Raw genomic sequence first — 23,163 nt, forward strand, 5'->3', positions numbered from 1 at the left:
CTCTGAGCGTGATCGGAGGGACAAGCAGAGGCAGTCACGATGGCTCACGAGATCGATGCGGATCGGAGGTCAGTCCTTCTTCGGAGTCAGGACTCCTTCCAGCAGTCATGTGAATCATGGAAGCAACTCAATCAAGCTGGATGACCGGAGATATATAGGAAGAAATGGGGACTGGTAAGAACGCAAAATAAGAAATTGATGACGAAGGGTGCCGATGTAATAAAGTATTGAATATATCCTGACTTCCAAAATTACGTAAATGTTTTAAAATTACTGTCACGTGACATCCTCAAATTTTACACAGCAAAGTTGGTTTTTCGCTTAGAAATTAGGGTTTTCAGTTTTTAATGTCCAAATTTCAACTTTTTTCAGCATTGAATCCAAATCAGTAAAATTTCTTATCGATAAATTAATAATAACCCATTTAACTAGTCCGGTGAATATTTATTCACAAAGAGCGAAAATCATAAATAAATTTCCAACTGATTACTAAAGCTTAGCTACGATTTATGAGACCAAAATGCTATTTGTTTTGCTTCATACTATTTTCCTAGACTCGAAGGATAAAGTGTAATTTGGATTACAAAAATGCAAGCCCTCAATTTTCAAATAATATGCAAATTGTACGTAAATAAGTTTAAGAATATATGTTTCATTAAACACTTCATTAGTTAACTAACGTATTTTATATTTAAAATATGATTTTCAACATTTAATTTTTATTACTTACTCTCTTCACCTTTCTCAGGTAATTTTCAACTGCCCGCTGCATCAATGACTTTAGCGTGGAACTTTACGAAAGTGAAGTTTTACATTCATGCATCGATATCGCTTTTTCCACCCGTCCCTTCCACTGAGTCAGTCTTAGTCCTGATGAAGATAAGGGAGTTTCTCATCGAAACTTTGGCCTTAAAAAGCCTTACCAGGTGCCAAACCCGATAAGATTTTAACAATCATAATCAAGATTATAGATCATGGAAAAAATAAGTAGCATTACAAAAAATATTTTTCAACAAAATCTTGAACTGGATCGTGAACTGTCTTTTACAGATATAATTACATTCGAATAGACCCTTCTAGGCATACATGATCTTAACAGCTGTACATTACTGCTGCACAACTAGTTGCTCATCGCCCTCAAAAATCCAATCAAGCAGTAGCAGAGGTTAATTCCCGAGTAATTATCGGATTTAATAATTCTTAGTTTAGATGAATCCAATGACGACAGCAACTTTATAGAAAAATTGCTGATTCCTTAATTTTTTTATAATTTGATCGCGAGAGTTTATAAATAGTTTTCTACTGTAGTTTTCTCTAACTGAGCAAATTACCACAAAAATTACATCAGAATTGGAGGAGCGTCAATGCTAGACATATTTTCTTTTCGCCAACCTCAATCAAGTGAGTCCTTGCATGTTGCCCTTTGCAAAGAAGCGGGCGTGGCGAAGGCACAGGATATTTCACTCGAGCCTCATGGTCACCTGCAAGCACAGAGCAGAGGCAATATTTATTCCAATTCCCTTTTGTGCACCACCCACTATCAAGCCTGAAAAAAACAGCATGCTAAATTACCCCCAGCAGGAGTCCCAAGAAGGCTTTGGCAAAGTCATGAATTCGCGAAAAGATAATAAGAACTCCGAAACATGCAAACGCTAGAGCGCGTTTTTGTATTCATTTTGCTACCTCCTTCTCAGCATCGCTATTGACACGATTTTATGTCGATCCAATTAAAAAAATAATCTCGGAGCATCGTCAAAGGACGATTCCTGCCCGCTTTCACCCGCATTGGGTCTGCAAAAGGCTCGAGGGCGAGGCGTTTGCAATTTCATAAGCATCTCGGCCGACCTTCGTCGGGGTAGTTTTTCAGCGCTAGCCTATTAAACCATTCATCCGTTATCGGTAAGTGGAATATTTTAATACCGCCGATGCATATGCGCATGGTCAATGCCAACATGGCAGATTCCGCAAGGCGTGATTCATTTCAGGGAAGCCTGCTAAGGGCGATGTGGTGTAACAATGGAAAACCACTCCAGCGGAGCAGGAGGCAGGGAACATGAAATGCCACAGAAACTGACAAGGGGAAAGTAAATATCAGGTTGGCTCATAATGTTTACAAATTTTTAGGAAATGAATTGGAGGTGATCGCAGGTTAAAGATTGTGAAAAAGATACTCGTGGTGGACAGTAAGTGAAGAATAGAAGCTGCCATGCCTTCATTATGATATACACTGCTAATATTTGCGATCCGAATGAGACATGTATAATGACGGAGTTGAGAGCGTGTAGGTTGGAGCAAGTTACATTTAACGTCAACATGGAAATTTAAATAGTGTCACGAGTATATTGGTTGAATCAGGATTGGAACCACTAAAGAACTGTCGTTAAAAAACGGACTTGATGTTATAAGGAAGCTCCAAGATGAGGCATATCTTACGATTGCAAAACCCGTAGTATGATTTGACTTATGGCGATAGATTTGATCATACACTCCGGAATTATATATTAAGACAGTGATAAAAATCTAATCATTGAATTCAAACTGTAAAAGGCCACTATGACTTGGTTTTCTATTAGTCAGCGCTGATAATTAGTTTATTATCCCTTACCCGCTTATCCCCTTGGTCAGCAGTAGTGATGGCAAAACGATTCGAACGACAACATAAACGCGTGTCTGAATAAAATAAATCAATGTACACCAAAGACGAAGATCGCCGTGAAAATAATATTTTGCTTGTCCGGAATAGCCGGGATTCCAGCTAAGCCAAATTTTTTTCTCATGGCGAACTTGGCGTGTATAAATTTTCACCCATACGCGTGACTGTGAGCAAAGTCACTTGTTACATGCAGTTCATAATAAATCAATATTGCTTCGATGATTTACCAACACATTCAGCCACTTAGTTGATTCATTACTCAATTATTATCCAACAGTTCAATTGTGAGAAAAATCCTCAGAGAAAAAATCATACACCTTGACTAGGATGCGAACCCGGATCCCCCGATTATCGGTCGAATGCTTTAGCCAGTTAAGTTACCGAGGCGCCATTCTTCCCTGTGGAAATTTTTAATCCTGGTCAAGGCGAATGTTTTTTTTTTCTCTGTGGATTTTTCGGGCAATTTGTGCATTGCTAATAATTAAACTTCGGTTGCGGAATGAGTAGTGCGTCCTTAGTGAAGACTAAACTCTACCACGTACAAACTTGTCATTTCTCGTGTCATTGTATTATGATACCAAAAATAGCATCCATGTAGTCCTTACAAGGTTAAATACCCCATGCCAAACTCCAAAGAGGTGGCTTGCAGCGTATAATGTAGATTTATCAGAATAAATACTACCTGTATGCTGGCAGCTAACTGACGGCCTTACATGGCATGTAGGCGCTCAAAATATATCGGCAAAGCGTATTGCATGATGGGAATAACACACCTTCCAAGTTTTTTTTTTACCCCGGGGAGGTGCTAGAATCTTTCGCGAAAGTAATCTTTACCTGATTTGGCATTCCACTGCCATTTCAATTCCTGGTCCGTCTTCGTAACTTCTTATTCACCCACAATAAAACCCTACCTTCTTCCTAGGATAGTAGTATTCTATACGTTATAGAAAGACTGATACAAAAGGTGTGTATACGAGGAGATTTTGGGCCCACTAGTGAACATTATTCTTTTAGTTCTTTATTCCTTGTTTTCATTAAGTACCTCAAATACAATTTTTCTATTTAATAATATTTACTATTCTCATAAAAACATGCGTGAGTGCATTTTATTAATTTAATGACCTACAGTTACTTTTAATTCATTTTGACAAGGTCTACAACTATGCACCACTATAATTAATAGAAACAGATTTGAAACTTGGGTCGACTGAGGAGCATAAAGAAAAATTTCAACCTATTTTCCTTGCATTTAGAATTGCAGCATATTCCGTTTATTCTAGTCGACAGGGTGAATTATATATAAGTTGCACAAAATATCCCACATGATTTTCAAAATTCCAGAGGCAATTCCGCTTACAGTAAGAAGCCAAACATGTGGTCAAGTCGAACAAGTTTTCCTCCTTAGGTAGCTTCATGTGCGAATGAAATGTCATTTGCGTGCTTCATTTTCGCGTTGGGGGCCCGATAAATATCGTCCATCCTTGGCATTTGAGAGCACGATTCCCGCTTCTGCGAATTTCCGCGCCGAACGCGATGCCTTTGGTTACTCGCGACGTAGAGTACGGGGGAGGGGAGTCGGGGGGAGCCGAGCGGAGTCTCGAGTTGATTTAGATGAGGCTGACACGAAAATGAGAGAACAAGGCCCCATCCCTTCCTCTTTTTATTTATCCAGCTTCTACCTACTCACCAAAGCGTGTTTTCACGCTCTCGAGGACGTGTGTAACGCAAGAATATTCTACATATATTTTTCCTCTCCAAAAATGCCTTAATTTTTCCCGTATCAACCATATTTTCCGAGGCGGTCTTCTTTTCAGCCTTAAAAACGTGAAAAAGGATGAGTGGAGTTGAGGGTTTGGAATCACCTCACTGAGTTGTTGCCAACGTTAAATAAAACCTCGACCAGAAAAAAGAGACGCATCCGTTCATCTTTTGAAATATAAAAAAAAATGCCTCGCGTGCTCCGCTTACAATCCTTAAAGTTGTTGGCGAGACAGACCTCCAATGCTAATGTGGAAAGGTCGCAACCTTTTCCATCCTACCGGAGAGGCCCTCAACTAAAAAAACCGAACGACGCAAGGTGGGAAAAATTATATATATCGACCATACATCCTCTCCCCCTTTTGGACTGCTTTCTAAAGCCTAATGAAGCGGAGAAATAGGACAGGTTCTTAATATTTATCCGCGGTCTGGAGTCTTACCTTGAAATGGAAGACGATGAATTTCAAAATGGGCATTTCGAACCGAGGTTCATGTTGTCATTTTGTCCCGAATGCTATAAAACACTTCCGACGCACTATTATAGGCTCCGAATCAGATGGACTCGAGTTTGAGCTCCAACAACTCCGAAATGATCACTTGAATAACAAAGTACCTTAGCCACAACACGCGGTGAACATAGTTTTATTTTTTCCATTGCATTTAATGAATATTTGGTCAAATAAAGTTATCGCATTTAAGTTTTAAAAAATGCCGTATTTTCCCGCGGGCGCCATGCGTGGCTTTGAAGCTAAATGATTTGGAGTTGAAGCGTTTGACTAGAGAGGAAATACGAAATTTTGGCACAATGTAAACATTCTGTGAGGCGCATGTCATGGGCGTGTAGTAAACCGTTACTTTGTCATACGCCAACGAAGAATTTAGTTTTTGAACCTCAGTGCTTTATCATATTATAATCTGTTCATGAACCTACTAAATAGTCCAAACTGTAAATATTGAAAGGATCCAATTTCAAAGAAATGTATTGTGCAAGTGGGCCAGATTGACGACATAATTCATTTAAACAATAAGAGAGAGGTATAATTGGAAATTTAATAACTTTAACAATTAATGACTGATCGAAATACTGGAATTCGGGAGCACCTTAATTCAGCTAATGGGGAAGATGTTGGTCTACTAAAATGTATATCACTATAATTATTTGATAATCAATTATATTATTGTATGATCTTAAATTCACAGTTATCAGCAACTAAAAGTTTGCTGTTAATAACCATAGATGACATTGGGTCTAAAGTCGAGCGAAAACATTTCACTCATTCAATAAGATTACATTTATTACAAAGTATTCTCTTTAATTTCAAGCGTAGGATCGAAGGAAATAGATGATTTTAAAATTAAAAGCACAACGAGGTCATTGGCGTCGACTTGAAAATGATAAAAATCCACGCTTCAATCAAACAGCCCCTTTAGAGTTCACAACAAGCTGGTTAGAAAAAGTGAAACTTGATAATGCAGCCATTTTCAAAATTTTTCTTTTTGTGACAAATCACGGAACAAATTAAAAACAATTAATGCTAATCAAGCACAAAGCACGAGCTATCAATATCAACTTAAGAATGTAGAATCTATGGACTTTCGAAGAATTAAAAAGAAGACACTTTGTGCTTTCACATGAAATATTTATTCACACATCTACACGACCACGGTTTCAACGTAAGACGTCATCATCACCCAACGTAAGACGTCATCAAGAACTAAGTTTCTTCTTTTTCATTTTTTCATAAAGAATCGCTTTCACAAAGTTACGCAAAAAACCATCAATTCGAAAAATTGTTGATGTACGGCAAGCTATGAGATAATCTAACGATATATGTAGGATTTTCTCGGCCACAAGCAGCTCATTTCACGTGGTAGCCATCTATTATTCAGTACTTCGATTTCAGGGCTCATTTGAGCAGGTGAGCGTAGAGATCAAGCAATAGTTGTATGAAATTCCCAAATTCCTAGTAGGGGGGTTATTTTTTTCCTTGTTACACATCGCAACGCGAGGATTTTTTTTGGGGTTTTCAAGCGGGTATACTTGAAATTTGAACCGGGAACCCTAAGATCAGTAGCTCGACGCTCTACCCACTAATTATATCACCACGGTGCCTGCAGTAATGAAAGAGCTTATCACTGGGTCCGGTACTCCACTAATGTCGACTCGTATTACAACTACAGGTTAGGTCGGTTATTAAGTCATGATGTCAGAGTAAGATGATGACAATGTGAAATAATCAAACTAACTAGGTTATCAATTTCCTATTTCGGTAAAAGACGTGAACTTTTGGGATCCCTTGCTATGGAAGCGAGGCCGAGCATTTTGATATTCGAAATAGGTACTGCGCCACTTTCTTAGCGCGAGGTGAATTATTCAACGTACGTAGCGGCCACGTTATGGTTTTGTGATAGGCGAGCTTTATGTCTAAAACCTTGCCTTATTCTGGGTCGTCCATTGTTCAAGTACGTGACGGCACGTTCAGGAGATATGCAAAAAGGCTGGTGTTCCACATTTGATGCTCTCTCCTTCACAAATCTTGGGTTTCGCTCTTATGAAAATTCTCACTCAGGGCATTCAATTCGAAATATGGCACTATTATTTTGCATGTCAAAGCACATAAACTCATTCTTGTGTAAGATTTCGCGGTGTGCTGAGGATTCAGCGTGGAGGTTTTCGGGGTTACTACCGCGTAGATTCATCTATGCAGACGACAGTTTCCCCGGCATTGCAGCAGGCTTCTTCAGGTCAATGAAATGGCGTCTCTTATGCACCCCGTCGGAGGCCGGTGTCTTTTTATTGGCTGGTTCAGGAGGCCCGAGTGGCTTCTCATTGGCCCGCACCTTCTGGCTCTGTCAGGACGGGCGATACCACGGATTCAGCAGCAGGCTTCTTCATTGCAGCAAGCTTCTTCATTGACCTGAAGTAGCCTGCTGCAATGCCGGCGAAACTGTCGTCTGCAGAGATGAATCTACGCGGTAGTAACCCCGAAAACCTCCACGCTGAATCCATATAATTTTTTTTTACCAGTCTGCAAGATATGCTGACGTTTCTATCTTCACCTTTAATTAATGAAAAATTTTGGACAAAAAATTGGCAAATGGTCACCGGCAGAAACTAAGGACCTTACATTATCCAATCCAAAATTCTAACCAGAGTAACACCCTATTATCCGATTGACAAAAGCACATTTTAGTCATGCCAAATACATCCCACGCTCCTATCCTTTGGGTCAGGATTTTTGCTTCCTATTTGGACTAGAACTTGACCTTTTTTACCGAAGTAACAATTTCAACTTAAATTCATTAACTAAATAAATAATTATTTAATTAATGTTCCTTATTTTGGAAGCTTTTTGTTATTAAAGTATTTATGACACAAATTTGAAAAAGACTGAATGCAAAAGACAATAATAAAGTGTTAAATTGGGGTGGCCGGAGGATTCTCGTTTAAAACTGGATCTAGGCTAAATCATTTTTACTCTGTAGAATTATCTCATTTCAAGTAAACTTACTGGTGGAACTATTAACGTCACCGCTGGCTAGTTCTCGGTTATTTTATAGTGTTTAAGACAGTCTTTGGCTTCATGTGGACGAAAATCTTAATGGGTTCAAATCCCGGCTGACGCGGAATAATTCCATCCCTACTTCAGTACTGCGTGGAGTGCAATTCACGTAAAACACTTCGTTTGTCGAATGGGACGTATAGCCTGTTACGATAAGGCCGTTAATTTTTCATTACGCTAGTAATTTTCATTAGGTACTTGCGTAATGACGACGCCGGACTTCTCTCCATTATTTCTTCCCATTTCTGCCTAATGGCGCAGCTGTCGTAAGCTGCCGGAGAGACTCGGCTCCTGTGAGAAATGCTTAAAAAACTCAAATATTAAGTACTTCGGTCCTTTTCCGCAAATGTTAACTTCAAAAATATAGGTAGACCCTTGTTGTGGCACCTTTCATCATTTAAAGTCATGGTCATGGGGTGTATTTACAAAGGGTGGAAAAGAACATAAGTATTTATCGTCTTTGCGGTTATAACTTACTTCTCACTGTAGCCCTGACGAGCGTGGAAGATAGTCTTTGAAACAGGAGTGGATTAATGAAAGGAATCAAACAAATATAATTTACGGACCTTGAGCGAATTGAATGCTGTAAATAATAATGATATGGCAAGCCATGCAATAATTGAGTAAAGTAAGGAGTCAAAAGAGGTATTTAGAAAATAATATGTACCGGACGGAAGAAAACGTAGGATGGAAATCGCGTCTAACCAATCCAGTAATTGAAGACCCAAGTTGGTGATAGCAAAGGGCTGCATCGAAAGTGAGTAAGCCACTTAATTGCCCATGGAGGCCTATCCTCGATTAATGATCACAGGAATAACTAGACAAGCGCATCTCACCGGAAAGTGCGTTCTACTATTCATGCTTCAGGAGGAAGCATGAATAGTGGAACGTACTCAGCGTAGAAGATGGTGCAAGTGCCTCCGGTACATACCTCCCCATCATGTGGACGCATTTATCATAAACGAAGATCGCAATGGGTTGCGTCGCTGTATTGGGCGACTTTTTCTTCTCATACGGTGGAAATAGAGCTCACGAAAATAACGATTGGAAATGGGGACCATGGACTCATCTACAATCGTTGCTTGGAATTTCATTACTTTTCTTGATTTTACTGGACAAATAAACTTTTACAGGGTTTAACTTTAAGTATTTGTACATGTTTTATACTCGCATGGTGAATATACAAAGACTTTTATCTATGTTTTATATTACTCAGGCGAGTTAAAAGTGAAATGCCTAACCTAGGAATTAAATATTTCTTAGCCAGCCTAATGACCGGTTGAATTAATATGTTTACTTAAATGGTTAGGAGAGCAGTAATGAAGTGAAGTTCAAAGTGCACAGAAAAATTTCACGGTGTCAAACAGAGCACAAAGCGAGCGTTTGAGTTTCAGTATACAAAGATTTTATAAAAATTATAATATATGCATATGGTTCCGGTTGGCATAGAACAATTAAACAATCACTCCAGACTGTCCTTTGATAACGCTTTTCTCTTCCAGACATCCCAACTCTTGTGTGGTCGTTCGTCTAACGTGCAACCTGAATATTCCAACAATTCCACCATCTCAGATTTGTGAATATCTTCTAACACATTGAACCTCTTTTTCTTTGATATCGAAGCTTAATTAAACCGCACGGCATTGGTTGTCCTTCCTGCCACCATATCCCTCGCACTTACCAAAGGAATTCACCGGTGCTTACAGGCCCATTTTCCGCGTGAGTGGGCTGTATGATTTCAGTGTGTTAAGTATCATAACCAATAGAATGGCATCATAGATGCTTTACCACGACTTAGTGAGACATCCAAATCGCAGAAAAACTGAATCCATGAATTTATCACGTTTTCTAGGTCAGCTGACACCTTGGTGAATGTTTTTCCCGAATCGTTCGCAATGCGATCGCGGGGAGAGGAGTAGGGGGGACGGAGGGAAATAAAACGATTGATTCGGTCACGGAGACATCAACGCGCGGAATGCGGTTCGAATCGGAGAAGGCGGGAAACGCGATATCTGCCGGCGACAGCAGCGCCACCGTGAGTGTGTGCGTAAGCAAGCGCCTCTCCACCCAGCCCACAAGCGTACCCTAGATTGTGAATTGGGGCAGTTCATGAGCGCCCGCCCCCTCCCCTCTTTTCACGACGTCCAAGTGACAAGCGCCGATCAGCGCGCGCGACAGGAGCACAGCTAGGTCGCGTGCCACGGGGGAGTGGGGGCAAGGTCGCTCGCTAACCGGCAAAGGGCTTCAAGCGACGAGTCAACAAAGCAATGTCGCTCTGTGAATGGGAAGAGGAACGATACCTCCTTCTGATGGCGCGACCTTACGCAGCGAAAATCGGATATCCGGACATTTTCCTACTTTGTACTTCCGCTTTTCATCTCTTAGCACTTTAGACGCTTTTGTTAACTTCACCGGCGAATCAATGTGAAATCATAAATATTTCAGACAATTTTGACCGTTGATGATTATGGAGAATTCATCCTCAGCGGTCAAAATTCATTCATCATTCCAAAATTGTATCCTGAATCAAAACGGAATGAATTACTAGTTTTGGTTCTCAAAAGGTATCCACATGCATCAACTATTCGTCTAATAATAAATATTTTATGAAAGACACGGCTCTGAATAAAATATGAGTACAATCAAAGAGGGAAAAAATAATTATGAATTGAAATCCTACGGTTTGTTATACTCGAAAGGGTTCTATCACAACATTCTCAGATTATAGAGATTAGCATAAAATATTGTTAAATTAAGTTTAATAGGGATCAGAAGAATTTTATGAACTATTTACACTCCACAATACTTTCAACGCATTAGCAAAACCCATCATTGTTGGAAACAAAATTTTTCTCTCAAATAATAGTTATTTGCTTATGAACGTAAAATTAAAAAACAATTCACTTTCGTGACTAAGTAATTTAAAAAAAGGCGAGTAACCTAAGCTCGTCATCATTCTTCCTTTTCATCATCTGAGAAATGCTCAGGCTCTCGGTAACCTTGCAAGAAATGTCGGTCACGAACTAAGAATAAAAGGCAGGAGTTCTACGAAATGATATATATCTCAAAGGATTAGTCAATATTTAACCTTTCCAAAAATAAATAGCCAAAACGAGAGATCATTTTTTTAGAGTATCGAATATACGTATGGCGATTCGGCGAGCGCTGTCTCCGAAAAAAAATAAGCAGAAGCAAGGACAGGACCTTCGGCGAACGCAAAAGTATCAATCAAATCCTTTATGCACGAGTAACGACTGCTCCCATCTGGCTAATGATTATTGTTTCGTAATGAAGATTTTTTTATGAATTTAATCAACGTATTGCAGAGGCGATAAGGAGGGCAGGCTACGAGCGCTTGATCCCCAGTAGTACATTTCATTCCTCGGCTTCAGACCTCGACATTTGCATTGACACCTCACATACACATATATGCCTGCTTCCAAATCGGGACGTTAGTTTTTAACGCGCTGAATATTTATGGAGAAAAATGAAAAGGAATGCCATATAAAAATGTTCTCTCGCTGCTCATTTATTTTTCTAGTGCCGCGTCCTAAATACCTCTGCCGAACGCGTAATGACGCAGGAGTAATGAGACCGCGTTTCACACGATTCGAGACTGATTTTTTCTTCCATCTCTCTAAATATTTAACGCCTTTTAATGCTCAGTGAAGTGAGAGCCGCGTCGTACGCGAATGAGTGACACCGTGCTTTCATAATGGCGAGCTTATTCGGATAAAATGAAAAACTTGTTAGAGCAACTAAATGGGAGAGGCTGGATATATGATTCACAAACTGGCCAGCTAGAATGCCTGAGTAGTTATATTGAGGGTTTAGAGTCGTGCTGGAAAATTCCATCAACGATCTAGAGGTAAACGACTGAAAATATAAATTAAATACAAATGGTATGGCACGTATCGATAAAGAAGTCAGAAATTGTCAATGTAAGTTTTTGGACAGAGTGATATACATGAAATTTTCAGAAATGTCGGTTTGTTCCTTCAGTTATTATATCCAAATAATTAGAACACAAAAGAGCGTCCACATAGAATTCTTCGGAATGTACTTTAGTAGAGACGCTTCTGGCGCGATGTAAAGAAGATGACCAAGATTACCTAGCAGGATGAGTGGAGATCTGCTATGACAAAGTCGGAATTGCTGGCCAATTATAATGAATAAAAATCCTGCCTTTTCATTTAATACTGGTAATAACTTTTAGTCAAAATTCTAGGCTAAATTTACTTAGATTTCCAAGGATATCCCATGTGGCGCCCAATGGTGCGTGGAAAATAAAATTCTATATGAAACGAGAGGGAAGGTTTTTCCCAGATTTTTTCCTCTCACAGCTTAATCCTATGGTAAAAATCGGATTTCAGCATAAAGAATCGGGATAAAAAGGACGACAGATGAATCCTGCTCCGAATCCTGAACATTTGAGAGAGCCAAGGATGTTCGTTCTGACATAAGGTATAAAGGTCACTTCGGTGAACTTTAAGCCGTATACCCTCTACACCAGCAAATCATGACGCTGACCACTGAAACCATGGCGATGAACTTTGAAGATACATTTGCCTCTATATGCCACCCACGTGCAACACCTTGAGATCACGCTGAAGTACTGTAACGATAACATACCCTGTTTCGAGGGAAATCGTTCTGAAACACCTGGACTTCTAGCATTTACTCCACCCTGCGTGTTTCATCCGCAGTTGCAAAAGCTCTCTGTGATTTTATATGCACTTAATCCGATTAAGACCTCTTCTTGGGCCATACAATGGAAGTTATATTCATTACCAACTAAATAGTAGCACAAGAGAAATTGGAAAAACACTTAAGCTCTTTCTGCTGGTCATAAAAGTCATAATAATTAATATGGAAAATTTTCTATATTAGTTTTTTAAGCAACGAATTTCTATATGAATAAAATTTTAAAAAATGAGCTAAATAATAGTTGTCATTCAAAATTGCAATTTCAATAAAAACTGCAAAGGAATTTCCTCAGAAAGTATCATTCGTAAAAATGATAAAGTTTATGCCTGTATTTCCACAAAATTTTGAGAATGATGTATCGTAATCAATATCCCATTTTCAAATACGATAAAATCTAACATTCACATATATAATTGGAGATAGTAATGCCCATCAGATTTCTTCCAAAAAACTCGAAGCGTACCAACCCAGTAAATGTAAAGTTTGCTTTAACTCGTGAGTAACAACTTTTCATTAAAAGAAAACAAAGAATTAATGAAGGTGCTCAGCGGAGATAAATAAATCCGTTTGTCGTTATCAGCAGGTCTACAGACTGATGAAGAAAATTAAGACGACTTCGGAATCACTGAAGGAGAAGCCCTTCGAATAGAACTTGAAGATAGTAGGCGCAGATAAAGATGGATGCAAGGCAGAAGAACATTGATGCGCTCACGAATATTACATTAGAGAATTCTCAAGTCCGCCGCTAGAATCATTGTCGCTCTGCGCGCATTAGAATCAGATTTCAAAATCGCCACTCGCGGCGCTACCAGTCATCAATTTCCACTTTACACGAGGAAATACACGACAGTAATACGTAACTGAGCCAATCAATCGTATAAATCACGCATTTAACGTTTGCGAGACGATTATCAACTAAGAAGACCACTTCCACTACGGTTTAATGCGAAAGTAGCACTAAACGAGATACCACAGCCTAGTGGCGCCGCCGAATAGAATGCGCGCGAAACGGCGACAGATATTACACTTAACCGCTATGCTCTTCTGCCTTCTTTAATGGAATCCCCCTGGAGGATTTGAAGTAACTAGCTTGGAAAAGGGAGAAATGAACAGCTGCAGTAAAGCAACGTAAGGATTACAGTACAATGGAAAAATTCAAAACTAGACGATTTATTTTCATAATCGAGTGATCAATCTCATCCGACCTATTGGTTAGGCTTAATCAATACAATGCAGCGACAACAGAATTTTCTCATCAGTGAGGACGGTGTAAACGCCGTAGATAAGATGGGCGGCTATTTTTGGTGGAATTAAAACCTGAAATCAAGTAAAATTGATGGATTTAAAATCATAAAACAGTGGATTCTGACAGTGGATAAACAATTGGTTCAGAATAAATTATAAAGTGCTGTTTTTCACCAAGCTAAACATTCATCCACACCGCTTTGCATCCATATCATCGTGCAATCCATTCCATTTACCAAGAAAACTTCTTACAGTGACTCACTTTTTGCTAACTCTCCGCCGATGATTGTAAGTGAGAAGCAGGGAGAATGTTTTTTTCCGCAAAGAGAATGAATGAATGAGGGATCCAGCCGCTCAAGGCCCAATGCCCCATTTACTTAGGAAACAGTAGTTGTATGTTCACACGTATCATTCTCATTAAACGGAAAAAATTCGTCACCCTATGGTAAAATTGTTGTCTCACCTTTTCAGACCACAAAAGGAAGGCTGAGGATGAAAATGACTTTGGCCTTGCTCTAATCTCGATACGTATCCATTGCATAAAAATACAAAGCTTTTTCTCACGGTATCTCTTATTTGTTCCAGAAGAAGTCAGAGGGAAAGAGAGTCAGTAACCACATGTCCCAAAGCAAGGTCGAAAGCAGCTAAAATGAGTTATATGTTCTTAAAAGTATTTCAAAAGCAAATATTTGGCGTGGCAGATGGTTGGCAGAAAGTAATTAAATCGATTGATCTTGTGTCAAAGTAGCATTGAGTGATTCTCTATCATGATATATTTGAGAATACCGAGGAACTAGGATGATAACTGATTACACTCGCCCAGAAGCAAATTTTTTATAAATACGCCGGACAAGAACAGATGCTGTCCAGATATTTTTTAAACCCAATAATTCTCTAAATCATAAAAACCTTTTCAAAATTCGACCGATCTGGCGGAAATGATATAATGAAAGGGGTATATTACCGAAAATAATCACTCACTCAGTGATTCAAACAGTTGGTTTGGTTAGGTGAGTGTCGGCAGTAATGCAGTTCCTGGCCCGATGGCGATCCCGAGAACTCTTCACGCAGTCCATTCGCCGGGAACAAAAAATATTTCTTCGTGCACCTATAATTTGAAGTATTCTCATATTGGTTAACTGCTGGTTTCCTAACAACTTTAACGCTAATTGAGACGACTTGCGGGGTAATGTGTAGATGAAAAGACTACATTTAATCACAAAATAGCAGTCTCAATTCCCCCTGTCTACGATGACATCAATAGCTGCAACCATAAAATGATCGATTCTACGTCTCGTTGAAAATGGCGCATGGCTTACTGAAACGAGTGGAAGTAAGGGTAGGAAAATCACATGCTTGGAATGTCATTAAGACGAAAGTAAAAAGATGGCGAGGCAATAAATATCTTTGAAGCACAGATATGTGGAATGAACTTATGCAACACTGTGAACAGCATCGTTTGACCGCAATAGAGAAAACTACAGGAACGTGGACAAGTTGCGCCTTTGGAAGTCCAAAGGGCGGCTGAAGAAGGTTGCGGGACCGGTTAAGTTGGGAATTTAATGAGATAAAGATCGTGGGAAGTGATTTTTAAACAGCGAGCGGTCTAAATAGCATGGTATCTGGATTTGAATGAAGGATGGTTCACGCGCCTCTTCTTTCCAGCTGAAACTCTCCACGGCGGAAGTGAGGAGGACGGGCGCTCAAGGACAATGGAAAATCCAACCGCAGCTCTGCCTCACATTATATGGTTTTCAAAGTGCTTCTCCTTGACTACGTCAACAGAACAACAACTATATATATAACATCAGTGATGAAGACACAGCTTAAAAAATTCAACGAGTTGAAGCACAGTTATTTTACGGAAAACTTAATAGGAAATAGGCACAAATAACAGTCCTCAATGAACACATCATTGCTTTAAAGCAGATTAAATAATGATTGTCAACGGAGGAGCAGGCGGTAGAAGTCCATGAATTTTCTTTGAGGACAATTGGATCATGTTTCCCTAATGTGGTGCGTGGAGCTGAGATTTAATCTGCCCATAGCCGAAAATCTCAGGGTGCTCTCACATGAGGGCTTTTTGAAATCAAAATTAGGCAATTTTGATCATATTTGCAAAACTGAATGGTAAAAGAAACCAATATCCAGGGTGCTCTTCGCTAGAAATGTTCAGAATTTACTTCTACATGTGAACTTTTACAGAGGCCCTTTTTGAGGTAAAGCTTATTTATTGAAGCGACTGATCAAAGAGCAGGACAGGTATACAAGAATGAAATTAATTTTTCAACATCAAAATTCAAGTAAAGATGACCAAAAAAGTGTACTCGTAGGTCGATTACTTTTACAATCTAGAATCATTAGTAAACCTCACTGCACGAATGGAGGTAAAATAAATTACACCTCTTTTCTTCAATGGTCATTAGCACAAAAGATTGGCCCTAAAATACAAAACTATTATCTGCGGAAAACTTTACACTGATTAAATCCCCTTTATAGAATGAGTTTTTAATCGTTGTAAGTCAAAATTAATATTCTGAACTTCGCTTACGACAAACTGTACTATGGTGGGATGGGGCTTTTTATTTCCGGAGAAATTTTATAGTCTTAGACGAATAGACATAACATGTATGTCATCCCTCATTCCAGTCGCAAGAACAGCCTCAATTTCAAAGGAGTTCCTACAATACAGGGAGAAAATTAACTTTCAAGTTCCATGAGCAATCATCGGCGTACTAGTTGATTTTGATTCAATCCGAAAGTCAAATTGAAACCACTCATTCAAAGAGGGAGAGAGATGACTACATGATTAGCAGTAAATTACTGGATAATTGATGTGCTGCAGTATGCTGATGTATGCAAGTCCCAAAAAGATGATCAGCCATTTTATGAAATGATTTTAATAACTTATTTTGAATTGTCTAAATCAGGCGGCAAATTTCGGAAAGAAATCAAATAAACAACTTTTTCCGAATGCAAAATTCAACATTATATGCTCATGATTTTATGTCTCTTGAATAGTAGTAGTCAGATAATAAAAAATAACTTAAATCCTAAATTATTGATGTAACAAGAGCTCACGAATGAAAAATCCAAATCTTTAACACCAGATTGAATGGTTGTGAAATTAGATTCTCTCTACTTTCGACAGAGCATCAATTGCAGCATTCTTTCTTAAGACGAACAGAATTTTGCACAATTTAGGTACCTCCTGGTGCTGATGAGTTCAATACGGATTAGGCGTTTTAACACTTTGCGTGCCATGGACGTAATATTACGTCCTGCTAATCCTTGCGAGGATTGCCATGGACGTAATTTTACGTCTTTCTATTTAATTGACTTCATATGGGTAAAGCTGTAATATTTCGCCCATGGTATTTGCCCAGTTTACTGCTTAGTGGTTCTGCTATTTCAAAAATCAAGTGCTCGATGGAAAGAGTTCTCTTTATGTCTTGAGGACGAAAAGTCCTCCGTAGCTACCGGCACCCTTATCTCAGCCTACTTTGTGTGAAAATTCTTTGGAGGAAAGAACCGTACGTTGAGGGTGCAGTGACCCTTTTTGTCATCCAGGATTTTGAATGATTTGCTTGGAACAATGCTTTTGTATGATTTCCACGGTTTAAATAGCTCAAATTGAGCGTAATAAAAAATATTAAGCATTTTATGGCGGTACAGCATTTGTTGCAACTTTTTTATTTTTCAAAAACAGTAGGTTTTCATTATAAGAATATATATTCGAAAGTTAGCAATAAATATTATTCAACTCATTAATAAAGAAGAGCAAAGTCTATTTTTACTGAAATACTCATCGATATAAATATGTTTTTGATGCTAATATTTAAAAAAATGCGAATTTAGTCAAAATGGCTGGATTTTTTAGTAGTGCTTTAAAATTAGCGGCCGGTACTCAAAGTGTTAATATTTGAATTCAGAAATCATGTCGAAACCCACCTCGTTTGTGGCTGAGGATTTTAGGATGCGGAGGTGGTCCATATACTTCTCGCTAACACGTGATTCAATGCGAAAGATCGCAGTCCGGCATCACACGGCGAGCGCATTCCCAGTCAATTCGGCCTCGATGGCGGCGGCAGGCAAGAATCTCCATAACGATCGAGCCGGGCCATAAAGATGTCTCTTTCATGGGTCGAGTCCGTAAACGCTCAGAAGCGAATAGATGGGTGGAATTTTTTTTTTTTTAAAGGAGCAGCACATCATTTGTTTCAATGAAAGGCAGTTTTTTTCCCACCCTTCTCCATGGCTTGGCAAAAAAAGTGAGTATCTACATCAAAGATCTACCGAATCATAAAATCATAACAGATAGCTATCGCTAATGGTATCACTTTTAAAAGTTTTCTCAGGATTTAGGACTATTTTCACACATAAGCCGATTACGCATTCGAAGATTTTGTCATGTCTCAGATATTCACTTTAGCAACACGAAAGATGAGATGTGCCATAGACAATCAGAGAAAGGTATAAGCTGTTGAACACACTCTTCCATATTGAGGCTTTCCATTATCGCTATAACCATCATTCAAGTATTTATGAGACTTTCCACGCGTGAAGAAATCGCACGCAAAAAAGATTTAACTTTCCGAATCAAATATTCAGACTAATGCAATACTCTACTTGCGTGAAGCCCTGGTCAAATTGGTGCCAAAAACCTAATTTCAGAAACCCAGATTCAGTAATATTTCTCATCCAGGAATTTTTTTATCAATACCGGAGAACTTAACAGCAATTAATAAAGCCAATTTTAAACATCGACAGATAAAGACTTAAATAAATTGTGCTAGAGCTAATGAGCCTCCACTCTAACGATGTATATATGATTAAAAGAACTCAAGAGTTGGTCTGGTGTCAAATGACTTGACGAAACTAGACTTAGACAAACAAGGTAACGCTTCGTAAGTCCTCAAGGCCCCGAAAAACGATAAAAAAAAATACGGTCTTAGGATTACTTAATGAAAAATAGTCGATTTGTACCATCGAATCATTTTATTTTCTTTTTTTATATTTACCCAGGCAAAAATCTTTCATCTAATTTATCACATTTTTATTTACTACATGAACATGGTTACACAGCTCTTATTGAGTACGTAGTTATCAAAACTAATACGTACACATTTGTTAGCATCATTTTACACGAAAATATGCTTTAAATAAATGAAATTGCAATTGTAGATGTAAGTAGGTACATAATTATCATTTATAAAAATATTGGTGCAAGTTGTATTTAATTTCCCCCGTCAAATTTACGCCCATGGGTCCTTACATTGAGTTAGAGTTAGGTCAGAGGTCGTATGAAGGGAACGCCGCCGGATATGGACTTAAAAAAGTAGTAGGAAATGCCAGGGTGAGTTGGTGGTGGAGGGAAAGTAAAGAAAAAAGTAACACACTTCTACTCCAATAAAATCGTTCAAAAGTTAAAGACATGAAACAAGTGAGGTTCTGAAGCTTGAGCGTCACCGCAGCGTCAATATTATTTCCACATTTCAAGATGGCAAGATGACAGACAGTCAGTCTCCTCTCCGCTCATCAATGTCTCGCGATTTGGTGACCGCAAAAGAATCTGATTTGATATAATGGAGTTTGACACACCTTTAAGCTCGAAAGTATTGCGCAAATTAAATCGCCTTGATCAATACTTCCTCCGAAAAAAAACGAAACGTAGGAAATGTATGAACGTACAAAATGAAATTTGAACGTATGCACGACACAAGAAATCAACATAACCACTTTTTAAAAAAGCTGCCATTCTATTGTCTTTTTGGTGCATCGTAAGAACGGTAAAAAAATAATTACATCCACCATGGCACAATACCAATGAAATTAAAAGAAATAGAAGAGAACACAAATTTTTACCTGCTTCTCATACATTCTTCTTATACATGCGTTCATATAATATATTTTTACCTTCTTCTTATACATTCTTATTATATATGAAATATCGTAATAATATTATTCTTCTTACCTCCTTCTAGTACATGTGTTTCTCGACTGCAACAAATGGAAAATTATACTCACAGAAAATTGAATGAAGAACTATAAGTATGGACAATTATAGCTGAAACGAGGGATAATCATAGAATTCACTCAAAAGTAAAACCTATAATGATCAATTCTTCATACCAGCACGCTCGAAACCATTTAATAAATGGCCCGAGTACCTCGCAGGCCGCAATTTTGAGCAACGGCGCGTGAAATGAGAGCTGGAGAAAAATGGAAGGGAGCAGAACCGTTAATACTCCCTCACTACAGTAAAGTCCACGAGAGCACGACAACTCTGTGCTGCGGCTAAACCGTACCTCGATAATAACAGCGTCCAGACGACGACTTTCTTGGGGGGGGGGGACAGGGTTCTCGGGTTGCTCTCCCATCCCAACCTCCCACCACCCCCGTAGCGAACAGAAGACAACACCTCCGACAGAACAAGCGGACACGAAACGCTTTAGTACAGCCCCCTCACGATACCTCCCAGCATCTCTCTCTCTCTCGGGTGACCTTGACGTTCTCTCTCCACCGCTTCCCGCGCTTAACTTTCTTTCTAGCGACTGAGAGGCGCTGGAGGACCGCGAGTGGATTGCCTCACCCGAATCGCTTTCCGCAGATATCATCTCTCGCCTCCGCCGAGTGCGGTCAATCGCAGGGGGCGTCCTACGCATCCCGCTCGAGTTCTTCATCTCCCCTCCACTCTCGCAGCATAGTGGCGCCAGGCAACGGCGCTTACACCCTACCTCCTTCCCCTCCTCCATCTATACCTTCACTGCGTTTGACAGAGCCAAGGTGAATGGGTAACTCTCGGGGATTGGGTTGACGTGGTGTCTAGAGGGTTGGCTCACGAATATGCTCGGGTACAGGTTCAAAACCCGGTGGAGGTGAATGAATGAATGAGAGTTTTTTAATGATCTCGGTTTCCCCTTAAGAGCAAATGCAAATACATGCAACAATATCTGTTCAAGCGACAGAAATATGAATATACCTGGCACGAGTCTATTTGAAACGAAAAGCCAAAAATATACACCGAAGGAAAAAATACCCCTAGTAAACAATGGCAACTTCAGAAACGAACAAGGGGAAGGGAAAAATCATAATAAAATCTTCAGATGTGATAGCACACAATAAAAAAAAGTATAATTTACCGACGTAAGTTCTCGCTGAGGGGAAAATTAAGAACCTTTTCTTAAAAGTAATTTTAATTATTTCATTATATATCATCATCTCCCCATCATCCTCGCAGCACAGTGGCGCTAGGTGGCGGAGGGGGAGCTCTATTAAAGAATCTCTGATCCCTGCTTGAATGCTTTGTGGGATGCACATCAAGCACAGCACTCCGTCCGTCGGATGGGTCGTTAAGCCGTGGTCTCTTTGGCGCCTTCATTAAGCGCAGGCTGATGCCGATGCCGGGTTTCCCTCAACCCATCCTTAATGCCGCCAATTTAATATCAGCCACCGGTCGCCTCCTCCAAATACCATAGAGAATATTCCATCTTTCCTTTGTTTGGAGAATATGGAGAGTTCCCCGTTCACCTCATCTAGGCAAGTAGCCTATTTGGGATATTTCGCGGCTTCGGACCCCCGAACTTACATCAAGAAGTCTCTTCTCGATGCGAAACTCGCACGGTAACACAGGTAAGTTAGTATTTTGTGACTTAAATATCATGGAGGAATTTAATCTTTCCAGCAAGGTAAGCTATGAGCCAAGTCTCAGTCAGTCAGGAATAATATGACTGACCACTCAGAAAATATTTAGCAAAGGCAAATATTAAAATGATAGTTTATCCCACTTCATTCCTCGTATTTACAGCAATTCTATTTACTGCATTATGGGGAACTTACGATGGTTGCCAAAGGATGATGAAATCAACAGATTTTCCATGCAAATAAATAAAAGAGTGCACCAATACCTTTAAATGTCAGGTATTCAATATCAAGAACACAAACAAACCAGTTCCGGCAATCGTTCTGGATGATCTCGTGGAAAGATTAAGCTTAAAATATTACACGACAGGTAATGTGACATTTTTTCTAACGGTTTTATCGGTAAATTATTTTATTTATACCTTAGCATAGGTCAAAGTTACGTAATATATACTGAGGGATGCGTTTGCCTACTTCACTGGTTTAAGCAAAGCATCCTCCTCAATTCTTGAAGAAATTTAAGACAAAACAATTTGCAGCACATTCATATTGAGAATAGAGCCCTTGCACAGAGTTAAATGTGTCAATGTTATGATGCTCAATGTATTATTGTCCGCAGGAGTTTTCATGAAGAAAAATGGATAAATATTTTCAGCTCCACTGATCTTCTTAGGGAGCGTATTTTAAAAACTGCCACTCATAATGAAATATTCATTATTTTATAATCGTTTAATTAAATCTATTTTAGTAAGAACCTCACCAATCATTTCCTCCAATCTCGGAAGAAGCATTTTTCAGGCAATGGGGCAGGAGTCTCAAACCCATACTGACAAAACCACTATGTGTATATAACTATTATTCATATTCCATTTCCTTTTATAAACCGAAATTCAAATAATGTAAATATGAAAAGAGTTTTACTTGTAAGTCAAAAAAAAATAAAAATGAAACTCAACAGAAATAGAATTTTTCCATTTGTCTGTTCAGTCTGCTATGATTATCATATGACATATTCAATTCAAATAAAACATTACCAAAAGTATATGCCCCGTGAAAAATATTTTCCTTGATAATCCCGCATTCAGGCCATAAAACTGAATATACCTGAATTAAATGCTCTTTAATCATACGTTTTTAACAAAAGAAACAACGTCATAATAATCAACCTCATTATTTGATTTTTGTACAGCCCTACAATGCATTTTCCGTGGTCATATTACCAGAAGAAGTAATGTTTAGCCTTCTTACTCGGTAGTTGAAAAAAAGTTACGTATGATTAATTCCGAAGGTACCTAGTGGATTATCAAATTGTACTGGAACATGCGTCTTGACCATATCCTTGTAGTCTGTCAAGAAAAAAAATTGTTATGAATTGCACTGAGCTTAAGAGTATAGTTTTATTCCTGAAGCCACATAAAAGGGCAGAGTTATAAAATGCCAATGCCAAATACAATATTTAACAAAATCACCAACATTAACCATCCTAAGATTGGTTCGTCGCAGCTTTCCTCTCAATTCTCCTTTCGGCTAATATTTTAACTCATATATTCCTAATTAATTCCTCTGTTTTAAGTCATTCATCAACTTCTCTTTGAA

Source organism: Ischnura elegans, chromosome 1 (genome assembly GCF_921293095.1).
Source record: "Ischnura elegans chromosome 1, ioIscEleg1.1, whole genome shotgun sequence".
In the NCBI taxonomy this organism is placed as follows: Eukaryota; Metazoa; Arthropoda; class Insecta; order Odonata; family Coenagrionidae; genus Ischnura; species Ischnura elegans.